This window comes from Onychomys torridus, chromosome 2, assembly GCF_903995425.1.
Source record: "Onychomys torridus chromosome 2, mOncTor1.1, whole genome shotgun sequence".
In the NCBI taxonomy this organism is placed as follows: Eukaryota; Metazoa; Chordata; class Mammalia; order Rodentia; family Cricetidae; genus Onychomys; species Onychomys torridus.
The window spans coordinates 8,971,504-8,998,747 of NC_050444.1; the positions used below are offsets into that span (position 1 = coordinate 8,971,504).

The 27,244-nt window shown below is 40.2% G+C and overlaps 1 protein-coding gene across 1 annotated transcript in view; it reads right to left on the reverse strand.

Moving 5' to 3' along the window:
* Tox (thymocyte selection associated high mobility group box) overlaps positions 1–27,244 on the reverse strand; it is a 158,164-nt gene that overhangs the window by 68,512 nt on the left and 62,408 nt on the right. The window lies entirely within an intron of this gene.

Genomic DNA, 27,244 nt, shown 5'->3' on the forward strand with positions numbered 1-27,244 from the left:
TGTTTCTAAAACATATTTAATATCTCTACCTTAATTATATGACCTCTTAGTGACAGCTCCAATAAATAGGAAAAATCTCAACTGATCAACTGAAGGGAAGGGGAGACATTCATACCATTAAGAGCTGGAACTTATCATAAATAACAAGAAAGAATACCCACCCAGCAGTTTTTAAAATTAAAGTCATCTTATCGTTTATCTGCATCTACATTTACGAAAGCTAATAGAATTTCCAGCACCTATTTATTTTCTGACGGAAAGAAAAGAAACGCTTTCAGAAAAGACAAACTCAGACCTTTTGGAAGACAGAGCACATTGTGTCTCATTACTTCTTTCACAGGCCAGGCATATCCTAGTTGAAGACTATTGCTGCCAATTTTTTTAAAGTTATATCCCTTGCTTCCATCTTTCTTTGGCTACTTTTTAATATGGGTGATGGTCAGGTCCCAGAACAGATGGGGACTAGCAGAGTGGAGTAAGTCCATCTCCTTGGGTCTCACCCAAGGGCAATCATCTTGGGGAGATTTTCTCTGGCCTGCTCATCAAAAGATCTATTCTTTCCATCCTAGCACTTTTTTTGGTGGCATAAATACAATCTACACTCATTTCAGGGCTCTGAAACTTTTAAGATGCACCTAACTTCTTGGGGATCCAATTAAAATATTGATGTGATTCAGAAATTTCAGGGAGGGATCTGAAGTCTACATTTCTAACTGACTCCAAGATAGAGTCCAATTGACTTTTTTTAGGGCAGGGGTAGGCCTATCTTATACCTACTGGATGAATAATGGATGAAAGAGCAGTAAAGCGCAGACCAGTGTGGTTCTTGACTCCCCTTTGTCAGCATTTTGTGAACACCTACGGGAGCTGTCTATTGCCCAGGAATTTCTTGTTAGTCTAGATCATACAGAATTGTCTGCTGATAATATGGTACTGTAACATATCTATTTTGTTGGAGGTATTAATAGGAAATTATCTACTTTTGCTACTGAGTTATTATTTTATTAACAAAAACAAGTGATGAGGGGTTCTTTGTCTGGCATGACAGTTCATTGCCTAATGTCAGAAATTCTTCTTTTTCAAAGTATTTCAGTACTTCATAGTACTGCTTTGAAGGTCTATAAAGTTATTTAGAATTTCTCAACACTTTCATAACTTCAGAAATAATTAATTTAAAAAATGAGACAATTTGCAGGATACAACCAAAGGAATGCTTAGAGAAAAAGTCATTAGACAAATCAGAAAATAAGAAAAATACAAAATCTACCACCTAAGCTTTTGCCTTGAGAGGCTGGAGAAAGAAGAGCAATTTTACAGCAATAAGTAGAAGAAAACAGTAAAAATCAGAGCAAGAAGCCAAGAGCTGGCCTCAGAAAGTGGTGGTTGTGGTAGTGGTGGTGTGATGGTTGGTGGTATGGTAGTGGTGTGGTGGTGGTGGTGGTGAAGGTGGAGGTAGAGGTGGTGGTGGTGGTGATGGTGTGGTGGTGTGGTGGTGGTGGTGGTGATGGGGTGCTATGGTGGTGTGGTGGTGGTGGTGGTGTGGTGTGGTGGTGTGGTGGTGGTGTGGTGGTGTTGGTGTGGTGGTGTGGTGGTGGTGGTGTGGTGGTGGTGGTGGTGGTGGTGGTGGTGGTGGTGGTGTGGTGGTGGTGGTGGTGGTGGTGGTGGTGGTGGTGGGTGTGGTGGTGGTGGTGTGGTGGTGGTGTGTGGTGGTGGTGGTGGTGGTGGTGGTGGTGGTGGTGGTGGTGGTGATGGTGTGGTGGTGTGGTGGTGGTGATGGTGTGGTGAGGTGGTGGTGAGGTGGTGGTGATGGTGGTGGTCGTGGTGGTGGTGGTGGTGGTAGTGGTGGTGTGGTGATGGTGGTGGTGGTGAGGTGGTGGTGTGGTGATGGTGGGGTGGTGGTTGTGGTGGTGTGGTGGTGGTGGTGTGGTGGTGGTGAGGTGGTGGTGTGGTGGTGGTGTGGTGATAGTGGTGATAGTGGTGATGGTGGTGATGGTGTGGTGGTGATGGTGGTGTGGTGGTGGTGGTGGTGTGGTGGTGGTGGGGTGGTGGTGTGGTGGTGGTGTGGTGATAGTGGTGATGGTGGTGATGGTGGTGATGGTGTGGTGGTGGTGGTGTGGTGTGGTGGTGTTGGTGGTGGTGTGGTGGTGGTGTGGTGGTGTGGTGTGGTGGTGTGTTGTTGTTGGTGGTGGTGTGGTGGTGTGGTGGTGTGGTGGTGTGGTGGTGGTGTGGTGGTGTGGTGTGGTGGTGTGGTGTTGGTATTGGTGGTGGTGTGGTGGTGTGGTGTGGTGGTGTGGTGGTGGTGGTGGTGTGGTGGTGTTGGTGTGGTGGTGTGGTATGGTGGTGTGGTGTTGTTGTTGGTGGTGTGGTGGTGTGGTGGTGGTGTGGTGGTGGTGGTGTGGTGGTGTGGTGTTGGTATTGGTGGTGGTGTGGTGGTGTGGTGTGGTGGTTGGTGGTGGTGGTGGTGGTGGTGGTGGTGGTGGTGTGGTGGTGGTGGTGGTGGTGTGGTGGTGGTGAGGTGGTGGTGTGGTGGTGGTGTGGTGATAGTGGTGATGGTGGTGGTGGTGGTGTGGTGGGTGTGGTGGTGGTGGTGTGGTGGTGGAGGTGGTGATGATGGTGGTGGTGGTGAGGTGGTGGTGTGGTGATGGTGGGGTGGTGGTTGTGGTGGTGTGGTGGTGGTGTGGTGGTGGTGTGGTGGTGGTGTGGTGATAGTGGTGATGGTGGTGATGGTGGTGATGGTGTGGTGGTGGTGGTGGTGTGGTGGTGGTGGTGGTGGTGGTGTGGTGGTGGTGAGGTGGTGGTGTGGTGATGGTGTGGTGATAGTGGTGGTGTGGTGTGGTGGTGTGGTGGTGGTGTGGTGGTGGTGGTGGTGTGGTGTGGTGGTGTGGTGGTGGTGTGGTGGTGATGGTGGTGATGGTGTGGTGGTGGTGGTGGTGTGGTGGTGTTGGTGTGGTGGTGTGGTGGTGGTGGTGTGGTGGTGTGGTGGTGTTGGTGTGGTGGTGTGGTGTGGTGGTGTGGTGGTGTGGTGGTGGTGTGGTGGTGTGGTGGTGTGGTGGTGTGGTGTTGTTGTTGGTGGTGTGGTGGTGTGGTGGTGTGGTGGTGGTGGTGGTGGTGGTGTTGGTGTGGTGGTGTGGTGTGGTGGTGTGGTGTTGGTATTGGTGGTGGTGTGGTGGTGTGGTGTGGTGGTGTGGTGGTGGTGTTGGTGTTGGTGTGGTGGTGTGGTGTGGTGGTGTGGTGTTGGTGTTGGTGGTGTGGTGTTGGTGGTGGTGGGGAGTCAACAAGGAACTGGCCTCAGTAAGATGTGAGTGGGAGTCAAGAAAGCAAAATAGGTTCTTCGAGAAACTAGTGATGTTATTAATGCTCACACAGTCTAACCAACAATAAGGTGAGAAAAAATCCTGCGAATACCAGAAACAAAGAGGGGCCCTCACAACTGATCCACAAAGAGGGTGATTGAAAGGGAAATGTCAATGGCCATACTTAAAATTTCACATCTCAGAGGAGATTAAAAATGCACTAAAATTAGCTAACCAACAAACAATAAACACAAACTCACACTAAGGGAAACAGGTAAGATGAAGTACCCAACACCCATCAAATCAAGAGAATCTGTAACCAACAATCTCCCAGAAAGAAATCACTGTTCCCAGAAGTTTTTACCAAATTTTATGGAAGAAATGTCTCAGAGCTCTCATAATGCCCTCTCAAATTAGAAGCAAGTGAAAGACTTCACAGTTCATTCTTTGAGAACATAGAGAAGGAAAATTACAGACCTTTTTCTATCCTGTTCAAAAATGTAAACTCAACAAAATATTCACACATTTAACATGAAACAGTTATATGCCACAATCAAGTGGAATTTTAAATCTGTAAGAGTAATCAACATTCACATATCTCTCTATGAAATCTAATGTATCAGTAAGACCAAAATGTATGATCACATCTATACAGAAGGAAAGGCACGTGGCAAAACCAAACATTTATTGGTAATTTAAAAAAAACGAAAAACAAAAAACAAAAAAACTTCAATAGGAAGGAATTTTCTTAGCCTTATTGACAACATGGTTAATAAAAGCAATATTGATAGAAACTCTCGAGTTAAAATTACACTGGAGTTGAGAAACTGCTTCCCCTGTAAGAGCAGAAACATGCCAAGAATTCCCCTCACTACCCTGATTGAGTACAGTATTGAATGTCTGGCCAAATGTAATAAAGGAGAAAGTGATTACATAGATGGAAAAGAATGAGTGAAAATCCCCTTCTCATCACAGATGAATTGCTTTTAAACACAGAACATCCACAAGAACCCTCATCAACAATACCCACCTGAAAACGATAGCAAGTAGAGCAGTTGTGGAGGGTGTGGTGCCTCTTTTTATGCCAGCCACAAGAAACTGCACACTGAACATTTAAAAACACCATTTATAAGAGTCTTCTAAAAATACAATACCTTGGTATAAGTCTAAGGAAACATGTTTAAGTCTTACAGAAAACTACAAACCAATGATGAAAAAAAGGAAACTCAATATTGTCAAGTTCTTTTCAACTTCATGTATGGGACTCAGTGAAATTCCAATGAAATCCCAGAGAGCAGTTTTACAGATACTAGAAACTGAAATGACAGGGAAAGCAAAGGACCTAGATCAGACAATGAAGTCTGACGAAGAATAAATTTGGATCCACACTGACAGACAGAAAGATTTGCTGCAAGGGTAAAATAATGAAGAGTGAACCTATGGTAAAGAGCAAACACAGATCAATGGAGAACAGGAATGGATCCCAATAAAGCCCTTCCTGGTCTTTGGAAAATGATCAAAGGGAATTCAAAGCAAACGACAATTTAAAAAAATGGTAATGACATTGTGTAGGCCTATCCAACATCAGCACTTTCTTCTGTGGTCTTATCCACTTTGTACGCTTGCATACCTTGTGATGGCATAGACTCACCATCTGTGGCATTTTTATCTTGACCATCCCCGTATCCAGTTGAGAATCAGGTAGATAGCACAAATGGTATATCTTTACTGTACACATTACAGGACCTTATTATAGATTAAAAATACTAGTGATTCAAAAAAATACTAGTAATTTCTTAGTTATCCTATGATTTAACTCACCATTTGATTTAACCTTAGCCCCAAGCACTTTAGGTAAGATACTGTCACAGTCAACAAAATAGTGGACATTACATGAAAATGGTCTAAAAATTTCAACTAAAACAACCATGTGACAGTGGAAAATTCTTTAACCTCTCAGCATATTAGGTCTCCTGTGTAAACAACATACAGGTCACACAAAATGTCTATATGTTTGAGTCTCTGTTGTTGCCATAACTAATAATTCTGGGGCTACAGAGATTGCTCAGCAGTTAGGAGCAACCACTAGTTCACAACCACTAGTTCCAGGGAACCTGAGGGAACCAGACATGTACGTGCACAAACATACATGCAAGTAAAACGCTCATACACATAAAATTTAAAAAATAAAGCCTTGCCAGGTGGTGGTGGTGCACTCCTTTAATGCCAGCACTCAGGAGGCAGAGGCAGGTCAATCTTTGTGAGTTCAAGGCCAGCCTGGTCTACAGAGGGAGATCCAGGAAAGGCACAAAGCTACACAGAGAAACCCTGTCTCAAAAAACCAAAAAAGATTAAAAAATAAAAAAATAAAAATAAATAAAGTCTTCACAAAAGCAAAAAAAGGTAATGAAATAATTGGATATTTGTAAGCCAAAAAAGTAAAATAGAATCTTCCATTCAGTATTGATAGGATTGCAAATTGGTGCAACTATCCTGGAAGACAGTTAGGCAATCTTATAACAACTCTTGGTGATTTACTCAACTTACTTGAGTATGTATCCACATCAAGACATCCACACAAATGTTTAACATAATAGATTTAGCTATAAGCACCCCAAAATCCTAGCATTGGTGAATAGATAAATAAGCCATGATGAATCTTACAGTTAAAGTTATTCAATGACAAATATAAAATCAAGCCTCAACAAGATGTGGGGGAAATTTTGATGTATACACCAAGGTGAAAGAAGCCCATCAGAAAAAGCTGTGCAGTACTTTATTCCAAGTGTGTGACATTCTGGAGAAGGCAAAGATTGCTGAAGAAACACTGGCTGCTAAGAATCTGGGGAAGGAGAAGTAATTAAATAGGTAAAGCCAAGAGGTTGTTGTTACAGCACAGCTATTCTATAGCTATTCTGCAGCGGTGAACACAAAGTATCAAATATTTGTTGGAATTCATAGAACTCAGCTTCATGAAAAGTGAATCAAAATGCACAAATTTAAAAACTACTTAGGGGTTAGTAAGTATCAGGATGGGCTGTGTAATGCAATGAATGTATCTTCAGGTGTTGCAAAAATATAAATCTCATTGAAGGCATAAGCTACTAGGGTGCTGATCTAAGTCACTCAAGAAATGCTTTCCCAAAGTCTATAGGGAAAAGAATTGTCCAAAAGTACTGCACCAACCTTCCTAAAGTTATTTCCTGTTTGGATACTGAGTTACAATTCTGATATCACTACATGTACCATGGACTGAAACAAGGAAATAGTCAGGGATGAGGTTGGCCAGATTTTCCATTAGAGTTTGGAGAAATTATAATAAGGAAAGCAAGGGAAGGAAGCTGTGTGGTAAGGATTGTTTAGCTTAACTAGATGGTTATGATTGCATCATGATTTTTTAAAGTATTTTTATTTACTATTTTGGGAATTCCATACAATGTATTTTGATCATATTTACCCCTAAGTCCTCTTCATAACTTTTACCAGGTCATTCCACCTCCATACCTCCTAATATTCACATCCTTTTTTATTTTAATAATCCATAGGCTCTAGTTTGTGCTGTCTCCATATTCCTGGGTGTGTGGCCATCCACTAGAGTGTGGTTGAGCTACTTGAGCTACACCTTAAATACAGCCGAGTCTCCTTCCTCTAGAACCCACCAACTTTTGGACATCATTCTTTAGGAATAGGACCCAGGTTTCCTCAAAAAATGTCTGGTTCTAGGCTAGGAGCAGAAAAGATGTAATAAGCCTGGAGTCATTTGTAGCATCAGACTAAAAGTTATCAAAATACAAAACCAAACTACACATAGAGATGTGCATTGCTGAAGGGACATAAGAGCCAAGCAAAAGATCTCCCATTGGATGAATGTAACAATTTAAACAGAAATTATTTCCTCAGTATTAGTGAATCATAATGCAAAATATGGATTTATAAAGCCTAAACGATTAAAGTAAATGGTTGAAGAAATAGATATATTAATGTGGTGGGGCATAGAAGAGAAGCCTTCAGTGCAGAAGAATTCAAACAGTGTATGTAGACATTCACCTCTAGGGAGGGGAGTGTAACCCTACATGTCTTGTGGGTGTGCTGTACAAAATGACTTTCTCCCAAGAGGATGGGGACACATGAAAGAAAATTGATAAACCACACAGTGGAGAAGCTCAGCAGATACTGTTCTGGAGGTGAGCAGGTGGGTATATCAATAGGGATCCACACTGATATTGATGTGTTGTAATGAGGTTGGCGGTCGTCTATGGTTTTCTTGTCAGAGATACATTATCTCAGTCTAACTGTTAGAAAACAACAGACAAATCCCAGCAGTGGAACAATCTAGAAAATACAAGAACTTCTCAAAACTGCCAAGGTAATTAATACAAGACCAGTCATGTACGCAACAAGAAGTAATGAAACAGAAGCTGTGGATTTGAAAAAGAGCAAAGAGAGGTATGTGGAAGGATTTGCAGGGAGGACGGGAAAGGAAAAATGCCATGATTATATTCTAATCCAGAAACAGAAAAGAAGTTACTTAAAAAACAAGGAAAGTCCGAGAAAAGGTCATAGCTTAGAGAAGTTTAATGATATATGAAGAATCCTGGATGGGTTCCTGGGACCAAAAGGAGACATTTTGGGGAAGCTAAGGCTACCGAAATGAGGTAGGACTTTAGGTAACTGCCCATCAATGCCAGTTTAAAACCTTCACACATGTGACTTACTAATTAATGTGAAGTGTTAAAAACACAAAGCTAGGTCTAGTGTGTGTGGGAACTCTCTGTAGATACGTACAGTACTTTCTAAATGGAAACCTTCCTGAAGTAAAGAATTCATTTAAAAGAAACCAGCCCTACTTTTACTCTCCAAAAGTTGAACTGTGAACTAATATGAAACCAAGTTAGTTTCCAAACATGTTTATGACTGCTGTACTCTGTGATGTGATTAAAACATGTATTCAAATCCCATTTAACTAGATTGAAACAGACTTCATGCAAATTGGATTTCTATATAATTTAGCTCTAGGAAGACTGAATATGGATATCTTGCTAGTAAACTTGTTTAATTTTGACATTCAGCTATAAAGGAGAGGAAATCATGTAAGACTTCACGACTCTTCTTTCAGGTTGACCAGTAAGAAACTTTACGTTATTTTGTACCACTGTAAATAAATCTAACTGGGAAAATTCTCAAAGTCACAGTTTTAGAGATGTTGCTCATTCAACAATGTCACAGAGAAACCACTAGTAACTGGATATTCCTCTGCATAATTGCCTTTTCTACCCTGGTCGTTCTGATCTTGCTACTACATTAGATTATTTTCTAGATTTATTTACTTGTATTTTATGTATATGAGTGTTTGCCTATATGTACTGTGTGTGTACCCTGTGCACGTGGGAGACCACAGAGACCAGAGGAGGGCATTGGATTCCCTGGGACTGGAGTTACAGGTGTGGTGAGCCCCCATGTGGGTGCTTGGAACCAAATCTGGGTCCTCTGCAAGAGCAGCAAAAGTTCTTAACCTCTGAGACATCTCTCCAGTTTCTTATATCAAGAAATTTAATTCTACATAGAAATAAGCTCTCCACATACTTTAATCTCATATATTTGAGTGAAACAGGGCTTGCACTTGAGGAGTTGGTACTGTTGCCTGTTACTGAGCAGGCCCTAAACTTCAAGTACATATCAGTAGATGATGCTTAACTGAACATCTGACAACCTTTGAATTTGCACAGGAGGGAGACTATGCGGCTGTCAGGAGGTCCTTAAATCCCGAAGATTTCTCCTCCACATAAAAATAGAGAACAGAGGTTCCCTGAGTGACTCCACCTTACCAAAAGAAATATAGGACGCCAGGAACTTTCCTCTTGGTGATAGATGAGGGCCTGTTGTTGGCCAGGCATGGCAGAAAACTGGGTCCTATCATTAATCACAGAGAGAAAAATGAAACAAAACAACCCCCCCCCCCACACACACATACTAAGGTGTTTCCTCTAACCGATAGGCCTCCTGTGTGGGGATTCATGCATTTGTACCTTACATCAGTTCTACCAGATCTCTGGGGACTGGCACTGTGTTAACACTAATGCATGGTTTTCTCTTTCTACCCTCCACTCCTTGATTTTCTTTTTTAATAATTTGTTATTAAGTTTCTAGTAAGTTTTACTCTTGGTTTTTGTTTCTGTTAAGTATGAGTATCTGTGGTGGTATTGTGTTCCCCGAAATATTGTGTGTTCCCTGAAATAAACTTATCTGGGGTCAGAGAACAGGATGGCCACAATATTAAACATGAGGATAGGCAGTGGTAGCACATGCCTTTAATCCCAGCACTTGGGAGGCAGAGCCAGGCAGATCTCTGTGAGTTCAAGGCCACATTGGAAACAGCCAGGCATGGTGACTCACACCTTTAATCCTGGAAAGAGAGCCTGTAATCCCAGGGAGTGATGGCAGAGGACAGAAAGATATATTAGGCATGAAAACCAGGCACCAGAGCTCGTTAAGCATTTGGCTGGTTAAGCTTTTAGGCTTTGGAGCAGCAGTTCAGCTGAGAGCCATTGGGATGAAGACACAGAAGCTTGAAATCTGAGGAAACAAGACCAGCTGAGGAACTGTCGAGGTGAGGAAACTGTGGCTTGTTCTGCTTCTCTGATCTTCCAGCATTCACCCCAATAACTGGCCTCAGGTTTGCTCTTATTAATAAGACATTTTAAGATTCATGCTGCAAGTATCTTTTCACAATAATGGGATTTTTATTTTGTTTTGGGGCAAGAAATGGGTAAGGGCTATTTTGCGTACGTGTGGGTAGACAGTGGTTTTAAGAAAAAATTGGCTTCCTGAGACTCTGTGAATATGAAGGTAATGCTGGCTCTAGATTCACCCACTCAAGGCATTTCTGAGCCAAGATGAGAAAAATCAGAGCCAAGGATGCGCATCAACCACTATGTCTTCTTGGGAGAGGAGAGTCTGTTCGTAGTGGACTCCATTTAAGAAGGATGTTTGAAAATCTCAATAGATATTGCAAGATGCAAAATGAAGGCAAGTTTAATTTTAATCTACTTTAATTTAAAACACGATACCATGCTATGAAAATCTTTCAGGGTAGAAAAGTAAGTTACTAGGGGTATAAAAATATACAGTCTAATATAAAAGGCTGGGATTCCTGCTATTGCAGGCAGCCCCTCAGTGGCTGGAGCAGAGCTGCAGAAGGAGAATCTTTTAAAAGTATCTTAGTTACTGTTTTTGTTGCTGTGACCAAGTAAGTGTCAAAAACAACCTAAGGGAAGAAGTTTTACTTAGGTTTTGTTGTTGTTGTTGTTGTTTTGTGTGTGTACATGTGTGTATGTGTGTGTGCATGTGCGTGTGTGTGTGTGTGTGTGTGTGTGTGTGTGTGTGTGTGTGTGTGTGTGTGTGTGTGTGTGTGTGTGTGATACAGCCTATCACATCCTGGAAGTCATGGTGACACGAGGAAGCCTCACTGTATCTGCACAGTCAGGATGGAGAGAATACACAGTAATTAGGGCAGGGTTAAGCACCCTCAAGTCCCACCCTCAGTGGCTCACATCTCTCTGTCTTCCTGTCATGTTTCTCAAGGGACACCTGAGCTGGGGACCAAGTGTGGGTATTTCAGTTTCAAACCGCTACAGACAAGCAAGAAGCACTGAATGCGGTGGAAATTTGTCTTTTCCAGGCAAAAGTATATATATATATATATGAATATCCCATAATCTTTTTGTTGTTCACATGAATGCAATTGGCCCATTTAACACTAGAGTTGTAATACATTTTGTGTGTTGTGTGACTTGTCAAGAGTCCAACAGTCAACACAAATAAAATGTGGCATTTGCTTCTCAGAAGACTAACACACACCCAAGCTCAAGGGTTCCAGAAAAGCTCTGAGTTCCCTGGAGCACACAGAGGAGGACTCTTGTTCTAGAAGTGAGGACACATACCAAGGTGTCTGAGTGCTCCCAGCATTTGCGCTGACCTCCACCATCCCTGGCAATGTTGGACAAGCACAAGGCCTTCCTAGTGATGCCCTGGTCACTCCTTCTACAGCACAAGGGAAGGCAACTAAAGAAATCTTGTTTTGTTCTGTATTTGTCATCTTCTGTGAAGGCAGCAGCAATGGTTTATGGTTTGGTGAGCACACCTGTACCTTACTGTCTCAGGTAAGTCAGCTAATGAATCTTTATAGAAACACATCTTAGGTCACTAAAGAGCCACAGTCCATAAGGAGACCGCATCTATGTGTGGAAACTACTACCACTCTGCATCTCCCTTCTTCCCATCTCCCTCAAGAGTGATTCTCTGAGTTCAGAGATCATTTTGTTCAAGCCAGGCTCCAGAATTGCCTCAGAAAAGTTACTACTGCCAGCTAGAAGAGCTAGAAAAGTTACTCTGGAAAGCAGATTCCAATGCTGTGATTTATGGTATTCTAGCTACACACTAAAATAAGTAAAATAATTATGTTTAAATACATGTGATATTTTGGTGTCATTCCCCATCAATGTGTTCTGTATGAAGTGAAAGAAGGAGATCATGTTCTAGCAAAATTTCTGGAAGTGTTTAAAAATCTTACACAGCTTACTCAAGGTCAGTCCCAATGGACAATACGTTTTATGCCCTGTGTTTTGTCTTTAATTGGCTGAGGGCCAGCGAGATGGCTAAGTAGGTGAAGGTGATTGCTGCCAAGTCTGACAACCTTAGTTCATTACCCCAAAACCACATGGTGAAAGGACAGAGCCGATGCTGGAAAACTGTTCTACACCCCCCGCCCAATACACACATATACATGCACACATACCTATATACACACATATATGTATACAAACATACATACATATGCATACATGCATATACACACAAACAATACACATACATGTGCACAACACCCATGTACACCCACATAAACATACACAAATATACACATACACACAAAATATAGACATGCACATACTTACATATGCACATATACACACATATATACACATATATATAGATAGATACATACAAACACATACACACAATACATGCATATACATGCACATATATCTACATATACCTTCATACAACCACACACACAAATATACAAACATACATACATATACACACATACACACAAAAATACATACACATACATACAAGTATTAATGTTAAGAATTTTTCCTAAGATACAGGGTAAGACATGATGATACTTGACGCTTTGTGGAGACCTGTGGCTCCACAGACAGGGTAGTACTGATTCCAGAAGGCTGTGCAAATAGGAGAATGTGAGCACAGTCAGGTTGAAGGGCAGATTGAGGCTGGGCATGTAGCTCAGCAGTTGAGCACTTTCATGGCTGTGTGAATTTTGGGGTACAAAGTTCAGCTCCTCATACCATGCATACCTCCACACAACAGGACCGATCTCCACACAGCAGGACAGACCTCCACACAACTGGAAAGACCTCCACACAACATGGCAGATCTGGATTCTTATGTATGCATCGTTCCTTTACTTTGTATATTCAACAGTAAATATTAAAGGTATTTCACAATGCCTTATCTGTCAATTGTGGCTATTGCATCAACAAAATACTTTTATATCCTGACATTTTAGTAACAGAAGCATTTTCACAAATCACTCATTAACATATAATATAGCTTCTTTTTGCTAGTCACATGTTTTCCAGCTTTGTTGAGGTGCTACTGATGTGTGTGTGTGTGTGTGTGTGTGTGTGTGTGTGTGTGTGTGTGTGTACATGAGCAATTTCCTCATGTAACTTTTCAAGACAGCCAGATCTCTTACCGCAGATTTCAAATATACAAATGCTTCACAATTTTTTAAAATTTTTGATTGTATATATTGGTTGTGTGTGTGACACAGGGACATTTTATACAAGTATGTACTGTATGTTCAGCATATTCTTCAATATACTTTTAGTTGGTAAGATTGTAGTACATGACATATTTAAGGGAAGTAATGGATGCTCTAAAGTGCTCTGCATGCCAATGTCTTTCAAATGTCTGTTATATGCTTACTTTGTGTCTTTCACAATATCAGAATTTGTGCATAGCCTGTTTGATCCTGAGAGTAAGGTTAAGTGGGCCTCTTTGGCTATCAGAGCAGAACACATTGTGTTCTGTTTAGAGGCTGTCTGCATCAGCTTTGTCACCTGCAGGTCTCTTGGGTAGAGGCTACCATTAGGTGCTCATTGATCTGGGGTCACACAATTTTCTGAAAATAAGTGGAAAAGACAATAGTGAATGTGGGGAGCCAGTCACAGCCACTCACACTTCTCCTCACATCATCTGCGACGATGGTAGTCTCATTGCTTCCCTTTGTTTATGTGATCTGTTTCAAAATGTGGTGTGAAGCAGGTCCGAGTCGACATGGTATTTCCCAGGGAGGCAGAGGCTGGTGGGTCCTATCTGTGTGTATCCAGTGGGTAGCCAGGAAAGTCTCCGTGTCTACAGAGCAGCAGAGAAGGACACTTCAAAGGTTCAAGCAAAACCTCATGCTTTGGAACTTGACTATTCTATAGTTTGAGGAGTGCCCATGACATGCCAGCCACCCTACTTCTTGGATGGCAATACAGACAGCTTTTGTCTAGTGGATGCAATTCTTTTCTCTTCAAGATGCAAATGCACACAGAGGATGTTCTTTTAGACCTTCAAAGGACTCTCTGAATTCTAGTTAGTGTGGTCTCATCAGTATACTGTATTTTGAACTTTTAGGTTGAGGTACATTAATAATTTAGCTTTGAAGTGAACTCAAGTGAAATGACGTAGAATTAAAAGCATCACAAATGCTGCTAAAATATTTATGGAGACTGCATTTAGACTAAAGGACTGCATTTATGGAGTGATTTATGCCCTAATTCCTGAGATTCCCGCTTACAAAAGGAGCCAAAGCTGGGACCAGATTTCACGACTGTGCTTCCACATGGAAGGACTGTGCATGCCGTGATCTTTCCTTAGTTCTGTAAAGGCATGACTCGGTGTGCTACGTCTGTTTTTATAAAAGTACTCGACACACATTTCATTTTGCCACTGTGAAACAGAAACACCAATGTTTTTCGGGAACTAGGAACAGTCATGAACTTTACCACAATAGATGCTGTCAACAAAAAACATGTGTGAGCCAGATATGGCAGCTCCTGTCTGCAATCCCAGCAGTAGGGAGGCTGAGGTAGGAGGATCCCTATTAATGAAAGTCAGTTTGTGCTTCATAGTAAGATTCAATCCACTTAAGTAGTATGAGATCCTATATCAATCAATCAACCAACCAACCAATCAATAAGCAAATAAACAAACAAACAAATAAGGAAAAAGGCAAGGTAGAAAAAGGCAAGGTAGAAAAAGGCATTAAGAACCTAAAATGGTAAAATTAGGTATGAAAGAAGGATGGCTAGGCAGGACACAGGGGACAAGAAAAAGAAAAGAAATGGGGAGCTAAAGGGAATAAAAGGGACAGGGAAATTGGAAGATAAAGGAAGGATAAACACACTAACGCGCTTTGTTAGAAAATATCACATGCTGATTAAAAGGAAGAGGAAAAGCTGGTTGTGGTTGTTCATGTTCATAATCCCAGCACATGGGAGACTGATGCAGTGGGATTTTCATGAGCTCAAATCCATTATGATGTATGTAATGAGTTTCAGCCCAAATGGAATTACAAAGAAACATGCCCTCACAAAATCCCTAAAAATGTATATATACATATTTGTATGCATGTATGTGTATTATTGCCGTGAATGGAACTTCGAACCTTATTTATGCTAAGCAGGCACTCTGCCACAGTGCCATACTCCTACCTCAAGAAAGACAAGAAAGGAAATGCACATGGTATTTGTGGTAGTGTGAGAGGCAGTGCAGGGACCATCACACCTCTCCTTGAACCTCCTTCATTCTCTGTGGGTTCTCTGTTCATTACAAATGTATTTTCTTCCCCAAACTGTGAACTACAGAATCAACAGCCTTCTTAATAACTCTCAACATTGCACGCTGTGCACACACAGTGAACCACAGCCTGCACATATTCCAATAAAGCTCACACCAACCAAAGACCTGTGCAGTCAAGGACCTGAAAGAACATTCTTCAGGTTACAGTTCAGTATCTTTTAACTTGGCTTTCACAAAACAAACAGATTCTTCAAGCAGAAGGAAATGCTTGTTGCCCAATGCAAACATGAAGTGTGGTCTATGAAAAATTTGCAGGTGAATCAAATTTGTGCAATTCCCGCCCAGGCCTGCCTCACTGCAGAAGCTCAGAGACCTTAGGAAAAAGCCTGAATATTAAAAATTAAAAGCCTTATAAATTTGATTTTTTTTCTCAATATATGCTCTGATTGCTTAGGGTAATGAGGATGCCAGAGAGGCTGTCTTAGGTCACCCTTCCTGGTCAACAGAACAGCAACCAAATGCCAATGCCAAGTGTTAAAGGTTCCCAGAATCCAGGATCCACAGGCTCTTTCTGGAGTGTCTGGAGTCAGCTCTGAGGTGCTTCACAGAGAAGGCAGTTTTGCAGCTTTCAGTTCATCACATTTGATATTTTCCTTCCTTCTCCTTCTTTCTTTTCCTTTTTATTCACACCTTTCTTCTCTCTCCTTTTCTTTTTTCTCCATTTCCAAACTCCCCCTTGTCTCTTCCTGATCTTTATTTTGACTTTTAAAAAGGCAGTCTTAGAACTCACTAAGATTAGCCTCAGATTTGCAGTGATCTTCCTGATTCTGCCTCCCAAGTGCTAGAATTGTAGATGTGTACCACCACAACCAGCTCAGATGATCACACCTTGACAATCTCTATCTCTTTATAAGAAGTTGGGAAGAGACAATAATTCAAACTTAGGTGGTTGTTGAGAACACGAGAGCCTAGCATCATTTGTCTCCTAAGTTCACACCAACATCCAGGGCATGGGCTAGTAGAGGAGGAAAGCAGTACTGTACATGTGTCTTCACATGTTCTCCAAGTCATGTTGTTGATGGGAAGAGAGCAGAGGTTGGTGGAGGCCAAGGCCATGCTTCAGTAGCATCCCAAAGAATGTGCCTCAGTAAGAGTCTCCTTTAAAATTCTAAACAATATATGTAATTTTTTTTTGCTTGCCAAAAACCCTTTGGAATCTTCCACCTCTCATCCTTCTCAATCTTCCTTAAGATCACTATGGTTTATTCACTTTTTCCTTTTAGTTGACTCTGAAAGAAGAGGTCAATTTGAGAATAAAGTGTATCATTTGAGAGCAGAGAAATCATCAGTTAAGCTCTGTTTCACAACAACCCTATATAGCCTATATTCTTGGCTCAACACAGTCAGCTTGCTTTGTCATTTATAAGAATTCTATATTTCCAGACTCTTCATGGGTCCTATAACACCCCCATGGCCTTTGTGTAGCTTCCAGCTATCATATAGATGAAAATAAAATTTTTCTTTTCCTCCTTCTTTCCTTACTTTTTTTGCCACTAGACAGGCCACCATAAGAATTGTATAGCAGAAGAAAAGTGAATGAAATCTCATTTCCATTAAAAGCTACATCCATGTGCAAAGCCTTCTAATTAGAATTCTATAAAACTGATGATACTTTGATATTTGAGACACAAACTATATTAGACTCTTGGTGTGATAGCTAAGAATTTTTGTGTTTCTATGGTAATTTAGTTTAGACAGTTTTGCCATAATGGTTAAAATGAAATACCAATTAGTGCACATAATTTAGAAAGTATACTCTAGCCTTCCAGAATTTTAACTAAAAGGCAGATGCCCTTCCAATAGAGTAAAAATGGATTTTTTCTAAAGGGGCATTACCACAATTCAAGAACACCTTTCTAGTTTCTACATAGAGATCAAAAGGAATTACCTAGTCTTATGACTTGGAGAACATGTGAAGAAACAGTTTTTCAGTACTGCTGTTATGTCAAGCAAAAACATTTTATTATAAGTGATAAAAAACTTATATGGCCCATAATGCTCAGCCATGCAATCTAGTCATCTAAGAAGTTTCCTACAGCAGCTGACTAGTCCCTTGGTAATCACCACATTACATTTTGTGCAAAAATCAAGGAACTGCTCTGTGTCAAGGGAGGCAATTTTTATAAACAAAATCAATGCAACAAAAGTAAATCTTGGGTTTGTAGTTGACTAAACTGCAAAGCAAACCAGGATCTTCTGTGACTAACCACAGGACACAGAATTTAATCATTTAGACCTATGAATTAGAAGCAAATGTTTTCTTCACGTACCATACAGCCCATTTCTCTATTTGTGTGTGTGTGTGTGTGTGTGTGTGTGTGTGTGTGTGTGTGTGTGTGTGTGTATGTGTGTGTGTGTGTGTGTGTGTGTGTGTGTGTGTGTGTGTGCTTGTGACCAAAGAAATTTTTATTATGTTTTGTTATCATCAGTGTCTTTAAAACTATTGGGCTACTTTACAACTATACAACTTTAGAACACAAAGACTGATCCTTCAGGAACTCCATTCCTAGGAATCCTCAGCAGTCTACCCAGCTGCCCAACTAGAAGGGGAGACTATTCTCAGAGCACTGAACACTGTAGTCCTGTAGACCAGGACACATGCAGGACTGTGCAGCAGGGTACAAGTTGGTCTAGTTAGTGGATGTAAGGAGCCCCAGGCAATGGCCAGGAGGAATGTGTGGGCAGGAACTTCAGTATCCCATGTGTGCTGGGAACTGAACATGGGTTCTCTGCAAGACAGTATGTGCTCTTAACTACTGAGCCAACACCCATAGTTCCTAAAACTGTAAACTGGAATTAATAAGCCCCAATACTCTGATGCAGTTGTAGGGATTAAAAACAATCATGCTGGAGTCTGAGAACTGTGGTGTCAGACATTTTTGTTATCGTGAGGATACTGCAGACAGTAGGGAAATCACTTTATATGCCTCTTGATGTTGTAAAAGTCACGTGTTGTGGGACCACTTGGGGGCAATAGCAAGACATTCTGAGTGGGTTCAAAGAAAAATAAGCTACAAAGATTCAGAATAGATACACAAACTTTAGGATGTCCCCAGGAACAAAGTGTTTTATGATGGAAGTCACAAAGATTTTCCAACTTTAGTGTTTCTAAATGAATACATTGCAGATAAGGCTACTTACTGTCTTAGCATAGCTGTTTCATGAAAGAAATTATTTCACACAGAGATTCTAATCCGAGGATGACCTTCAGATCCTTTTGTCTCTATATCCTGAGAACAGGAGTTCAGACTTGTGCCGTACCTTGCTGAGGCTCATATAACCTGTGACTGACAGACTCCTGCATTCTACCGTACACACCTCATGGGTCATGATAACTAGAAATGTAACCCCTTTCCCAGCTACAAGAGCCATTATTTTATTAGGGTGGCGTGCTATGGGAGAAAATTGACCTATCACATGTCTCTGGTTGAAATCTTGCTTTTCTAAACTTGCTGACACATCCCCTGCTGTTTTCGATGCTGACTTCATCTTCCACTGGACAGGCAGCCACAGCAGAAGACGATAAGAAAATAAATGCCAATGACACTTATGAGGCATTTTCTAGTGGTCCAGCTTTGCTCCACACTACCTTAGCTGTCTCTGGGATTTAACAAGAATTGAGGCGTACGTACATACAAGACCACAAGAAAATGTGCTCATGAAGGCTCAGATCTGCTTTAGTATGGAATTATCTAAACCTGAAGGTAGCTCAGTTCTTACAATCAGAGTCATCCCTTCTTAGAACACTAAATGATTGTCAACTAAAAAACAAACTATGGTTTAAAAGGCAGGATCAAATACAAAGAAGAAGGGAAGTTCATTCCCACTATTGTCAGTGTTAATGTCACAAACTGGAAAGATGCATGAAGACAGAGTGGTGGTTGGTACTGTTTCACCAGGGAGAGGTAACAGAGCACTGTCAACACCAGAATTCTTCAAACTGTTTCAGAAAAGTTTTACTGGGCTATGAGATTTAGCATACATGAGATAACATATCCACCCAGTTGGTAGAACCATTTTTAAAGGTACAGGGAAACCATAAAATTCACTTCCAAATAAAATCAATAGATAAAGATAAACCCTTAGATTGAGGTGAAAGTTTTTTTAAATCAATTTTTTTATTATGATTGTGTGTCTACATGAGTGTGTACATGTGTAGGGGTGGATGGAAGGAGGATGCACATGATAAGATCAGAATACAACTTTGAGGAATGGATTCTCTCCTTCCACTTTTACGTGGGTTTCAGGGATTGAATCCCAGATCATCAGGGCCTTTACCCACAGGACCATCTCACAGGCCTCTATGTGAAATTTCAATATGAAAAAGAAACCAAGAGACACACAACAAGGCTGGCTCTGAGGTCAAATGAGAACCAACTTGCTTTGTGTTTATTATTGAAACAAATTTTAAAGTTATGTGTATGTGTGGAGATATGTTCACATAATGACAGATGCCCATGGAAGTCACAGACATCCATCTGGAGCTGGAGTTACATGCAGTTTTGAGCTGACCAACATGGGTGCCAGGAATGGAACATAGGTCTTCCACAAGAGCAGTATGTTCTCTTAACTACTACTGAGCCATGTTTTCCTTCCATTCTCTTACCATTTCTTCAACAAAGTCCATAGGCACATTTGCAGAGGTGAGAATGGTGCTAGACTCTCTGGAGTTAACAATCACAGCCTAAAAGTGCCTATTGACGTTCCAATAGCTTGCTCACCACCTGACTGTCCAGCACCCAGTGGGTCACTGTCACCCATGACTTGTGAACATTAAAATCTTTGGCCCCACTTTTCAGTCATATAAAGGATTTTAATTTAGGGACTTGCTTGGTTTTTATAGCTAAGATATACTTAATATTGATTTTATTAGTCTATGATATAGTCCATCAAAAGCTTCAGATGATGCATTCAAAATGATATACTGCGCTATTTCACTTTCTCTGTGGCCGATGATCAAAATGCTGAAACCAAGGCTTCACCCGGCTTTTGTTCTTTTAAAAGCACTTTCTGTGTCTGCAGTGGTGACCATGACATAGTCAGTTACCTCTCCTGCTCATAGAATTTGTCTCCCAAGCTTAAATCTTATATTGAAATTCATCACTGTGACAGCCTTGTAGAATCAAAGCTACATTTTAAACCCAGGACTTCAGTTTCTGATCAAAACCTGTTGTTTTTGAGACACTTTTTTTGATTTTTTTTTTTAAATTTGGGAAAGTAACCCAAGTACAAAATGTATGATTTCTAAGGAAATCATTCATTTATATTGCATTTTAGGGAAAAAAGTACCACCGAGTTTAAAGAAACTGTCATCATGAGAAATAGTGCACAAAATAAATTGAAACTTCCAATAAGACATCTGATTGACTTGAAAAATAATTGGTATCTTCCTACTTAATCTACATGAATGTAAACAATAAATCTTCTCTTAAACAAAGACTGTGAATCTTCATTTATCTTTTAGGACAAGAGAACAAAGGTTGTGGTCTAAATGGAAAGAAGCAACAAGGTCAGGTTTAAAAGCCTCACAGGTCAAATGTCTGACATCGCTGAACATTCATTCTTCTGAAAAGCCCTAACATAGTAATTTCTATTTTAGTCAAATCTCAGGGGTCCTGCTGAGGCTTCTAGTAGGGAGAAAGAAAACACCATAATTTAGTAATGTAGAGACAAGCAATTGGAATGACAATACCCTCTTAGGATGCATTCAGCAGCATCTTAATAGGTTTGGATTAGGTAGATTTGAAAATAATTTTGAAGCTTTAGGCTTTGAAAGCTGACAATTCCTTGTGTTGATAAAGGGAGGAGGAACAGCATATACTTTTATTTTGCATATTCATCAATTTCCCCCCCCCCAAATGGATGACCTCTGTCATCTAGAGAGGTTATTCATAGATCCAGAGAGCTGATCAGGGTCATTAGTAACAATAGTAAACTGATCATCATTGCAATGGGACCTGACAAGTTTCTTTTCAAAGTAGATTCTAATGTATTGATGCCTGTGAAGTTCATTACAGCAGTAATAAATCATTAGTTTCCACAAAGTGATTTATAAGTCTGTTGAAGTGCATTATAATAGGCTACCAAAAAGCTTTGCAGAACTAAGGAAGTCTTCTCCCATGCTCTAGCCCATACTCTTATAGCTAGGAGTGGCCACCAATGACACAGCCAAGGTTATGGTAAGCACAGTAGCCTCTTGTTTGCTTAAAAAATATTCAAATTTTAATTTATCATATCCTTAGTCCTGCTTTGAACTACTACTGTCTTAAAAATAATTTTAAATTCCTTTTTCTCCATTTATTCCATAAAGGTGTATGGCAACCTTTCCTTAAATTTCAATTTTTCCTCTAGTCAGAATTAATTCTGTAAGGTTATTTGCATGTATGATGATATGCAAAGTAAATACATTCAGAAGCATTTAATGTTCTGAGCTGAGATTGTAATAAAGCAATTCAAAGTGCAGCATGAGCTGAAATGCTTATCTATAAACATGTCCAGAAGTGTTTCTCCATTCCTGTAATGGACTGGCCATGCGCTGCAAGTGGCGCCCAGCCTGACCCTCTGCGTGGCACTATGGACCCACACCAGAAGGAGAGCATCAACTCCCTCCAGTGGTCTCCTGATCGGCACATGCATTCTGTGGCATGCATGCAGAGACCACCATGAAAAAGATTAGTAAAAAGTATAATAAAATATCTCTATTTGTTATAAATGAAGATATTAGGTAATTTAATTACAAATTGAATTTTAATCTTATATTTTTAATTTTCTAACATTATAAATATTTTAATTGAAAAAATAAATATTTTAAGCAAAAAAACCTTTTATTTATATAGGAATAAATATTCATACTAAGATTTCAACAGCATTAGATGAATTTTTCAGATACTATGTACTTGTCAGAAAAAGAGGAATAAGCTAAAGTTGAAACACTATTCAACTACTACAGAAAATAGGAAGGTTTTCTCACTATAAGCACAGTTAATTATTCCAGCAGACAGTGCACACTTAAGTCAGGTGTAGACCAAAAACAACAACAACAACAAAAAAGTATTCTCTGTCATTTGTGAGTAGTGCAGTAATAGAAGTAATTTTGTGGCTATTAATACCTCGTTTTAAAGACATTGGTCATTAAGTACCATCTTTGCTCTTAATAGTCGGATGGAATCCCACCCGTTGCTGGTTCTGGTTGAAAAGCTGACACAGACATGCTTATTTCCAGTCTCTTTCTGGCTGGTAAGCAGTGAGGTAAAGTTGCCTCTTGTCCTCTCACCTTCCCCATGCAGGCTGTTGAATGTTTCTCCAAATGAGCCTGTTCTAACAGGAGAGCACCACAGTTCAGTATCTAGAGTTCTCTGTGTTGGTGGGAAAGCAAACCCATATCCCTCCAAATCAGTTCTGACTTCAGAATGACTTGCTGCTTGTCCTTGCCCACGATGTGTACAGCTGAGTTCAAGATAAAGCTGCATGAGCTTGTGGTAAACAGGGGTAAGCAGGAGCCATCTCTCTGTGATAGACTTCCAGTTAGTGAAGAGCATCGCCAGATAAACTGCCTTTCAGAGGTTCATTACCGTGCAAGGACTCCTGAGTTTGTTCTTCAGTGGTGACTTGCTACATTGATCCTATGAACATGGACTGGAACTTCCTCATTGCACATGCATATATATTTGGATATATCCCTTAGGTGCTTCCTAAGACAGGGAATTGGGCCACTTTGGTTATGCTTTGCTATCAAACCTTGACTCCATCTACAACCTGCTCTGGAGATGTTAACCTTGAAGATAATTGCACACCAAGAGTCCAGTGTTTTCACATTTTTGTACACCTCTCATCCTTTATCCCTGATGACCACCCCAAAGTGCATTCTACCAATTGGTTGCTACTGCAGTCTACTGCAGAGCAAGCGTTTGGGCTTGTCAGCTGAGACGACCTCAAGACTCTACATCACAAATAAATTCTCCCAGTCTCATTCAGCAGAACGCAGTCACCAGCCTGCTACTGCCACCTGACACATCCTAAATGTCTATATGTGGTGATATTGTTTTCCCCAATATATTGTGTACCCTAATAAACTTATCTTGGGTCAGAGACAGAACAGCCACTAGATATAGAGGCCAGAAAATGGTGGCACACATACCTTTAATCCTAGCATTCCAAAGGCAGAGATCCATCTGGATCTCTGTGAGTTTAAAGCCACACTGGAAATAGCCAGGCATGGTGATACACACCTTTAATCCTAGGAAGTGATGGCAGGAAGCAGAATGGTATATAAGGTGTGAGGACTAGGTTAAGCTTTAGGCTTTAAGCAGCAGTTCTGCTGAGATTCATTGGTGTGAGGACTCAGAGGCTTCCAATTTGAGGAAACAAGTTTATCCGCTGAGGAAGTGGTGAGGTGAGGTGGCTGTGGCTTGTTCTGTCTCTCTGATCTTTCAGTATTGACCTCAATACCTGGCCCTGGATTTGTTTTTATTAATAAGACCTTTTAAGATTTGTGCTACACCTACACTCTCATTGAAGTGCCACACATAAAAAAAGGTCACAATAGATATGGGGTCAAAAAAGTTTTATTCCAAAGTGCAACCAACTCAACTACTTTATCAAATTATTTGCTTGATTTGTTACTTTTTGTTTTAAAAACAACTGGAATGGCTGACCCCACACTTACATCAGAGGGGAATTCCTGCTAAGGCCCAATGTATAGACTTCACATACCTGAGTCTGAAGAGGGTTTCTAAAGTAGGGAGACTAGTGACAAAGAGGAGCATTTTATTAGCATCCTTTTGTTGATATTCATCACTGAGACTGTCTCTTATTTTAATTTTTTTGTCCAATGATTGTCAGATTTTTAATGGTCCACTTGTGGAGAGATAAATGTCTATATACTTAGCAATTATAAATAATCACACTTGGTGTTCAAGTGTTGGTTAAGTGGCAGGACAATGAAATGTATTCATCAAACAGTTGCTGTGCAACAACTATATGTGAAAAACCATTTCTTGGTACCAATTGTACTAAAGCTATCTGCTGTTTGTTGGAGGTTTGCAACAGTCTTTTGTGTAGATTTTTCCAAGCACCTGACAAGATCATCATCAAGTAAAAAGTTTTGCCTCTTCTTCCCAATTTTTCTCATTAGTTGATTTCTTTTGTGATGTTTCATTGTCTTGTGTGTTAAATGCAGTTGTTGAAAGGGGCATCCTGGCCTGGGTTATTTTTACTGCATGAGATGATCTAATCTCTCTCTTGTAACACAAGGCTGATGCTGTGCTCAGATAAATGTATTTCATTACATTAAGGAAGCAATCAATGAGTCCAATTTTATGAAACTTTAGAAATAAAGAACTGGATAATATGCAGAGAGTGAGAGATTTTGGAGTACCCAGTTCTAGATGGGAAGTCTTAATCAAATCCCTCCTCTCAGGGCTTAGGGAGCTATGTGGAAGAGGGAGCAGGAAGGTGATAAGGGCCAGAGGCAAGGGAGGACTCCAAGGAAACACGCAGTGTCTTCCACAGACAACAGGACTGATTCACAGTCTCAAAGACTGTGGCAGCATGTACATGGCATGTACAGGTTCCAGCCAAACAAGGTCTTAGCACTTAGGAGTAAACGCAAAGTTCCATCCCTAACCAAGACACTATCTGCAATTCATACCTGCAGCAAAGGGAAAATAACTTTTCTTCAGTGGAGTTCTATCAACTAACTCTAAGGCAAGCCTGGTGCCCTAAGCAGTTGGCCAACACAAAATGAACTCCACAGGGCTTGCTTTCTGTGTGTGAATGTGTGGGATTTTTGTTTTGTCATTTTTTTTTATTTGCCCATTTTTTTGTCTTACTGTTTTTTGTTTGTTTTGATTTTCTTCTTTTTCTTTTTATTACTAATTTTTTGATAAGGAGAAAGACTATGTAGTTGGGTGGGGAGAGAGGAAGGGAGGAATTAGAGGAAGAAACAAACAGGATCAAAATATATTTTATGAAAAAATATTTAAAGAAAAAAGTATTAATGTTTTCTAAAATGACTAAGTATTTAGTGTGTGAGTACTATGGTGCTAATGCTTTTTCTAATACTGAGTCCATCCATGCAAGAAACCTTTCTTAGTCTAAAAGCATTCTTATTATTTATTTCTGTTCATTAACATTGTACTTAGCCAAGTTTGGTGGCACAGGTCTCTAGATCAAGCTATTTAGACTTGAGACAGGAAGACTACCATCTCAACGCCAGCCTGGACTACAGAGCACTCAAGGCTGCCCTGAGAAACAGAGGCTTGGTCTCTCAATAAGCAGAGAAGGCAGGGCCAGGATGGAGCTCTGCATCCAGTGCCTGTCCAGTCTGCACAAGGCTGAGCACTCAATTCCCAGGCCTGCCAAAAATTAAAAGCAAATAAAAGTTTTACTTAGGTTTTTCTGTTCATGTAGGTTGGTCCATCATTTAATATCTTTTGTTCCATTATGGTTATTTTAAAAACAATGCTATACTTCTTTCAAACAAACAAACTAAACGTTGCAGTTTCCCTTGATGCTTTCAAGTAGCTTTGACAACTTTAAATATTTGTCACTGCTCCTCTTTAAACCTCATTTTGTGAACGATGCTATTTTTATTAGTAGGAAAACAATTTTGACAAATTATTAGTTTTTAGCTTTCCCTGGGGGAGGATGAGTTTTTAAATAAATTGTATCCTGATAGATATTCAAATCTGTTTATCAAAAATTAAGCAAAGTAACCTCTTATGGGTCTCTCAGTTTTCTCCTATCCTCTGTTTATTTTATATATATTTGATTTTTTTCTTTTTATAATTTTTAAGAACTAGAATTTATTTTCCAGTTCTTTGTTTTTTATTCCTAACAAATATTTTCTGCTTTTATTTTTAATAGGCTTATTTGTTTCTTAAGCTTACTTTGTTCCTTTCCTAATCTCCCTAACTTTTAAATTTAACTTTATAATTCCATTTTATGAACTTTATGTCCATATTGGTAAAAGTATCCAATGCCACAAATCCTCCTATAAATAGAATATTAGCTGCATTTTCTAAATCCTGCTCTGTCTTATTACATTTTCTTAATTTTGAGAAAGCCTCTATTTACATAGAAAAGCCAATTGTAACAGCAACATAAAATATAACTGTTAATAAGTAGCTAGTGATAAGTTTCACAGAACTTGTAAGACATATAAAGAAAACTAATTATAACACTGTTGAAGGTTATACCTGCGCTTCAAGAGAAGCTTGAATAGCACCCAAAACCGTATTCTACAGGTCAGTTTGAAAACACAGTGTGGTGCACAGTGTGGTGCCTAGGGGACTGCGGGACTGTTTTGGTGTAGGGGTTGGGTCGTTGGTCAGAAGGCACAAGCAGCAGAATTTACAGAAGTAGCCAAGAAGAATAATGGACACGGGTTAGGACTAACAGATAATAAAAGCATTAAAGTGCTTGAAGGAAACCACAAGGGTCGAGTTAGAACAGGAATAAACAACGTGGAACAGAGTCCCAAAACAGACCCAAAGGTGTTACAAACCCAACTAGACACCCCGCTGGCGCTCAATTGCAGAACCAAGGCTGGCCTACTCAAGGAGTGACATGGAGTTGGCTGGGGAGCCTACAGGAAAAAGGTTAATTAGTGTCCTTACCTCCTCCTCAACACCAAGCTACCCTTTGAACCCGTTTGCTCCCAAAGACTGCTTAATTATATGAACCAAGTTTGAATAAGTATAATTATATAGCCAAGCTTGTGTGACCAATCAGATTGCCCCAAATCCAAAATTTGATGACGTGAGGGAAAGCAGAGAGCCAGCCTACTGACAGCGTCAGTGGAAATCAGTAGGGCACAGACAAGATGCAGTTAGGTAAACCTATTAGAGCAACAAACCGACATTTTAAAATCCAGAAATCCCACGGCTGTATTTGTTCTCTCACACACAAAAGTTTACACAAGCTCCCCTTGCAGCTTTGTGTACAATAATAAAACACAGAGAAAAAAAGATGTTTTAATAAGATAATAACTAATTGAATTGTGAAGAATTCACACA